We start from the raw sequence: 7,471 nt of genomic DNA on the forward strand, positions 1-7,471 counted from the left end.
AAAGAAAAATTGATTATTTATATGAAGTTATATTAGGGAAGTAAAATTTGATTTTAGAAATGAGTAAGAAAATTTAGTTAAAATTTTAAGTAATGAAGAAAAACTTTAAGTTAAAAATTTTTTAGTATAGAAAATGATTAATATAAGTAACTGTCCTTAGTAAGAAAAATTGTATTTTTGAAAAATTTAGATAATTTAGACTTTTATTTTTAATACTTAAATTTCTTTTTTTGAAATGATTTTCAAAACTTTTATTGTATCTATGAGTAAAAGTTGTATATCAAGACTTTACTTTACGAAAGGAGAAGTGGAATTCAAAATCATTATAGGCCTATTCAGATTTAGTAATCCTTGCCTGAAAAAGAAAAAGAAAAATAAAAATAAAAGCAGTATAAGACTTCATAAAATCTTAAACTTATAAATATAATATAGTAAGTAAAATTATTTTTAATAAAAATTTTCAAGTAGAGAAAATAAAAGAAATAAAATCTAAACTTAGAGAACTTACAATATTTCTCAATTAGATAGGAACTCATATTTTCATAGATCTTAACATTAAAAATTTTCAAACTTTAAGTCGGTCTCATTTACTAATTATTTTTTCTAAATTGAACTACTATATTTCTAAATCTAAATTTTAGTAACTTCAAAAGAAACTTATATACATATCATACATATTTGGTTTTTAAGGATTGGACTGTCACTTGAGCACAAGTAACATTTTAAGTTTGGGGGGTTTTGATACACTTAAAATATATAGTGTTTTTAGACATATTTTTATACCTATTTTTGATATATTGCGTTTTAATGGAAGGTATTTTAGTGTTTTTCTTGCAGATATAAGTAAAAATAGAAAAAAAATGCTTAAATGAGTGAAAAAGGATCAAATTTGGAGCAAAAAGGTTAAAAATTGTGCAAAAGAGTTTTCGTGCCTAAGCACCAGATTCGGCGCTTAAGCACTGGTTAAACAGAGAAGGCTGCGCCTAAGCGCCGAGACCCCGTGCTTAAGCGCCAGTGGCACTTACTAGATGAGTAAACTTAGCTTTCATGAATTTCAAAGAGGTTTTTGAGGCACCCGTTGACTTAATAGGTGGTTGTAACCACCATGGATCCATGGACAAAAATTATTCCGAAAGGATGCGTCTCTTGGGTAAATACATCTAATCAAGACACATTTTGAAGAGATCCCAAGGCACCTCTTGGAAAACTATAAAAGAAAGAAGAGAGAACTTAGAGAAGAGTCTTGAAAATATTGGCAAGTTTTGAAAGTTCTTTTCTGGGGTATTAGTTTGGAGAGATTTTTTGGAACCTTTTTTTTTTTACTTTATCCTTTTTGTTTTTTGTTTTGAGTTATTGTAAAAGAGGAGATTTAAAGGAACTTCAAGAGTTTGGTGGAGGACTTGAGATAACTTTTTATCCTTTTCCCTTAGACTACTTTTGGTTTTAATTGAGACTTCATGTCGGTTTGACAATAATTTCTTCTTTTAAACTAACGTGTTATTTTGAATTTTGGTTTTAATTGAGACTTATTGTTGGTTTGACAATGTTAAACTAAAGTGTGGTTTGTTTTCTCAATGGATTCTTTGTAGTTTTCTTTATCTTTCTTCTTAAAATGATAAGTAATTAAGTTTTGGATGAAAGTTATGGAAAGTATTGATCTTTAATGTTGGAAGAAGTTGTGATGATTTAAATCCATGCACTTCATTTACTTCTTGAATTGGGCAATCCAGATGTTAATATTTGTCGTGAGAACATGTAGGAACCAGGTTGGTATTGGCTCAGCCAATAATTGGAAAAAATCACATGAGGTTTTATGAATGAGAATGTAGTTCATACGAATGTAGTTCATACAATAGGGGGAAATATTCATTGATGGGTGTAGAGTTAGAGGACTTTAAAGTGACAGGTTAAAACCCCCAACTTGGTTTATTATTTTAGGTTCTGATACGAGAATGTTAGCCCCCAGGTGGAGGGAATTGAGGGAACTCTAGAGTGAGAGCTAGTATCTTCCCTGCCTAGCCCGTCTTCAGAATTATCCAAACTTCAAATTAGCCAATGTTCTTTTTAGCATCTCTAAAAAGGGTAAAGAATATTATTGCTCCTATCTGACACAACAAAATTTGTATAATTCTTATGCTTATTAATGATTCATGATAAGAAGAAAGGTATTTTCATATTGAATATTTTTCTTCTACATAAAATTTAGTTATCTTTTTATTGTTTCGTTAAAATATCAAAAATACCAAAAATACTTAAATTTTAAATTCTTACAAAAAATAATTTTTAGTTTAAGTAATTATCTTTTTAAAAATAGAAAAACTTTCTAAAAAAGTGCATATTGCATAATCTTCTCTCTGGGTTCGATATTCATGTCTTAATCAAAAAGTCCTATATTACTTGATAACGATACATATACTTGCGTAGTATCCCAATATATAAATATATAATTTAAAAAGTTATTTTTTATTTTTCTTCGGGATCAAGTTTTTGGTTTTGTTGCAAATAAAGAAACATAAGTGAAAAATATCATCAGAACTATTGTTATACTGTGCATAAGCATTAAGTATCCAAGGATCAATATGTAATTTAAGACCTAACTCGCTTTAGGACTCTGAGGTTGTCCTTTCTCACGACCTAAATCCTCACATCTTCTAAGCTATTTATGTGATCGTTTCACACGAAGGTAAGCCTTAAATTAATAAAATTGGCAGGATGAAACACTTAAATATTTCTCCTCTAAATTGAAGACAAATAGTAGGATGACTTGGGAAGTCACCGAGGTTCTCCTCAAAATCTATGAGATTCCCTAGTTCTTCTTCTTTTGGATTCAAAAATAAAATGTTTCAAATTTGAGCTATTCTCCTTTAACACCTCTTTATCCAATCTCCTTGAAAAGTCCTATTCCTATGAATTCCTTGAAGATATTATTCTCCGGTTTTTATCAAGAGTTTTCTTAGGTGACTTCGGTTATCTAGGATGTAATTAACTATAGGGGCTTGCCCTTATAGGAAGCATTTTTGTATCAAATACGGGAACTTGTCGGCTTATAATAAAAATGGTTTCGCAAACTTAACGGATGTCATGCAATCTTTAGTTTATTTAATCGTGCCTCACAAGTAGTAGTGTGTTTACCCTTCAGGATGAAAACATTATTTGCGGTATTAGGCTTGTTTATTTAAACTACTGGAGATATGTGATCGGTCAAGTCTTGCATTTTCAAAAATTTTAAATACAATGTTTTTCCAAATTATATATTAAATTAAAACGGGTGTTTGGATATCCATCCTGACAACCAACAACTCCACAATGCAACAACCTTTTTAGTGCCAAAAAAATATGGCAAATCCGTTGGGGACTTACTTCTCTTTAAATATTAATCAGGGAATATTATCTTCATACATCGGTAATGTGTCCATGTCCCTCATGGACCAAAGTACCCTTCTTCTATTGGCGCGCTTCACCCATTTCTTTCAAACTTTAGGACCGTCTGTTCAATCACCTTTGAACAGAGGGGTTCAGGAGTTCATTAGGATGTTGTTTTTGTGTTGGGTTGGACCCCCAATAGATGTGTCGGTGGACTAGTTCAGCCCGAGCATTGTGTGTTGTAAAGTCAATCCCGCATGGGGTCCTAAACTTCACTTTCCTCTTTGAGCTTGGTTTGCTAATTGCAAATCAAATTGAATTTTGTGGTGCTGCGCTTACTCTTTAATCTTTTTTATTTAATTAAGTAAATTCTTCTACTTTCAAATTATTTTTACTAAATTTAAAACCTTCACAAACAAAAAATAAAATAAAAATTTTCCCCAGTCTACTGATTGATCTATGTTAATTTTTAGAGTTTGTACTAGAATTACAAGGTGTTGGCCAAATAACTAACCCCAGAGCTTGCTTTTTGAAGCTCGCAATGGCATTCCCGATGCTCACTTTTTCCTGTAATTTGTCAATCAGCTATGATGCTCGCAATGTCGCTCCCACCATCAAGTTTGGAATTGGATTCGACGAACTTGAAGTCATACTCGGAAAGGCCCCGTTTGTCGTAATGAAACTCATCGCTCCAAAATTTAACCTAAATTGTCCCGAGGAATTCCCTTCTTGCAAAAGGTGAAAACTGCCGCTTCCTCGGCACCTGCCAAGTGTGTTGTCCCTTTTTTTGCTAAGGGAAAGAAGATTATGATCATAGAGGATGAAACTGAAGTAATTACTGTCTCTCCAACTATGTTTAAAATTGGCTCAAGTTCAAAGTCTGTGCAGTTGACTCGATCTTAAAGAGACAACTGCAGTTGAAAAGCTCAGAGGGCAGCTAAGGCCAAAATCTCAGAAAAGGTACTGGAGGATGAGTTTTCTCATGACCAGTAACTTGGATTACAGGAGACCTCTCCCCTTCTATGAGGGAGTAGGTTTCACCCACTAGTAAATCCTAATGGACACGAGAGTATTCAAAAGATTGTTGCTACCTTACCATCACTTCATGGTCATAGTGGGTAGAGGGAGAAGTCCACTTCTATAACTAAAGCCCGCACAGTGTTCCAGAGATTGGACACTAAAGAAGGATGTTCAATGGTCAAACTTCTTAAATGAGTGAGATGAGTAGTATCCACTCGAATGAAGAAATAAATCCTAAAGGATGCAAGGATTGCCCGAAAGTCCCATAAGTCAGCTGAAGCTTTGTCAGCTCGTATTCCCGTTAGATTCCATCTTGGAAGCCAAATTGATACTACCATTACTAATATAGATTTTGTTACCTCTGCCATTCCAAATTTTGCAGGATGTCAACCGGTTAAGTCACATCTGGGTCAAAGGACTCAACCAATTGTTACCCATAAGAATGCCCCAAAATGGGAAAAGATAAAGAAGTTACCCGATATTTTCTTTGGATCACACCACAGGGTGCATACCTCTCTCCGACATGCCAATGCCTCTATTGTGATGCCTCGCTTAAGTAATCATCATTGAGAAAGAAAGTGTGGGTACCAAAAGTGGCCATACCAATACGGCCATATAAGCCCGTAGGGCAGAATGGTGGAATGAAGCAAAAGTCCAAAACATCTGTTATCATCGCAGTTATTACTCCAAAATTTGATGAACAAGTGAAGGATATTCAGAAAAGTATTCCATACTTTAAGAAGATTCAGAAGGAGATAAATGAAGAAAATTTGAAAAGCTCAGAGCTGAGATTTTTTAGTTAGCCAGAGAACATGGTGTAGTCATTAACGGAGATGATTAGGATTTTGATTTCAATGATTACCTTGAAGAAGATTTCATGGATATTCAATTTATCGAGACTAGAGCCGCCTCATCTGTGCGTGACACCCAACCTCTAATTAAAGGGAACACCGTGGATGACTTATGCTGAGCCATTTTCTCAAGAGATGAACAGCCGTGGATGACTTATGCTGAGCCATTTTCTCAAGAGGTGAACAGATCAATCCCAGTAATAACAGGTAGCTTCTCCAGGAGTCAGCCAGCTTGAAATATTCCATGTTACGGCTTCTCCAGGAGTCAGCCAGCTTGAAATATTCCATGTTACGGATGAACGAAGAGAAGTTGCCTCCGCTAATGGAGAAGATCAACAAAAGAATGATTCCTCACCAAAAGCCATTCCAGAAAAATACATTAAACAATTGGTCGAACAACAAGTTCAGAAGGCCTTAGAATCTATGGGTGGTGCATTGATTTCAAGGGGTAGATCTTATCTGGAGGAGTTTGATATTGTACCCTACCCTAAGGGTTTTGTGTCACCAAACTTTAATATATTTCACGAGATCGGAAATCCCAGGCAGCATATAGCACATTTTCGAGTCTGTTGTGGCAACACGATGCACCAAAGATATATGCATTTTTAGAACTTTATATTATACTTATTTATGGTGATATTGCGCTTTAAAAGAAGGTATTTTTCATGTTTTATAGCAGCTTATTGAATTTTGGCACTTGAAGCAAAAATGAAGCAAAATGGATGGAATTTGGAGTCAAAATGAAGTTTTAGAAGAATTATTAGCACCGACAAAGCCAGATTGGGTGCCAACAATGCCATTTAACTGAAAGCACAAAATTAGTTAAAGGGCCACTAGCGCCAACGACGCCAGAATGGGCGTTGATGGCGCCAATGCAGTGCAAGGCATGTTTCTTTAATATGCTTTTGAAGAGTTTTTGGATGCACCTCTAGAAAAATCGACATTAGGCTCTATTTAGAGTGAAATTTGATCAGATAGAGGTAAATTTGATCAGAAAAAGCCCCCCCCCCCAAACTTGTGTCCATTAGTCCTTTATTTCCTTAGCATTTTGAGTTAGTTTTTTGAGTTTTGTGGTGAGTTTAAGTGTGAATTCTTTTCTTGTGAATTCTTTTCTAAGAATTTCTTTTCTAAGAATTGTTGGAGAGGGAGGGAAGTGAGAGATTTCTTCTTCCTTACATCTTCTAAGAGAGAATCAAGTGTCTAGAAAAGGGAGAAAAGGGAGAAAGAGTCAAAGAGAGGCTACAAGGGGTTTTCTTTGAGAAAGAGTTTTAGACAATTAGAATGAAAAAGAGAAAAGAAAGAAAAAATTATGAAAGTGCGGAGAAGCTTGAGGATATGCCTAATCAAAAATTGGCTTCACTGGACCTACCTAAAGGGAAAACCTAATACATTCCTTAACTTATATTTATGGATTAGATCTTTTACTGGTAGTGTTCCCATGAAGTTCCTATCATTTGAATATTCTAAGTGACTTAATATTGCAACATATAGTCATTCTTGAAATGAATAGAAGACTAGAACTCTTAAACTTGATAACTACATAATCTTGTGGCTACAGAGTTAACTCGATTACTTGAATTCTTTTTGAAAATCTCACTATGATATTTATTTAAATCAAACTTATAGTATTTCTAAATTAAAACTTTACTGCAGTAGATCATAACTTTTATATAGTACTAAAACTACTTGAGGATAAGTAATAGTTAAGTTTGGGGGATTTTGACCCAAGGAAAATATGTTGAGATTTTCATACCTATTTTATAATTTTTAATGATATTTCACTTTAAAGAAAGGTATTTTTGCTATTTTGTTGCATGAATGATGAATTAGGGTCATTGGAGCAAAAAGATGCAAGAAGGAGCGAATTTGAAGCGAAAAGGACCAAAATGTGGAGATTTTAACTAGGCCGCCGACGGTTCCCTCGAACACGCCGACGATGAGTTTTCCCAAGGCTACAAGACAAAATTCTTCAGAATTCCGCCTCGAGCCTGCCGACGGCGCCCTCGAGGCTGCCGACGGCGAGATCAACGGTTATGCCTACTCAATCTTTGGATAAGGCCAAATTTTAAAGGGATGTTTGGGCAACTCTTGGGAAAACTCATCCACGACTTTAATAGACTATTTTAACCGAAAATTAAAAGTGAGGGGGAGAATCTAGAGAGTGAAGAAAGTGCTAGAGAGAGTTCCTAGAGATTAGAAAGGTTCCAATATTGTGAGGAATTCTTCGAGAGATTATA

The sequence above is a fragment of the Phalaenopsis equestris genome, unplaced genomic scaffold (assembly GCF_001263595.1).
Source record: "Phalaenopsis equestris unplaced genomic scaffold, ASM126359v1 Scaffold000002, whole genome shotgun sequence".
Taxonomy (NCBI): Eukaryota; Viridiplantae; Streptophyta; class Magnoliopsida; order Asparagales; family Orchidaceae; genus Phalaenopsis; species Phalaenopsis equestris.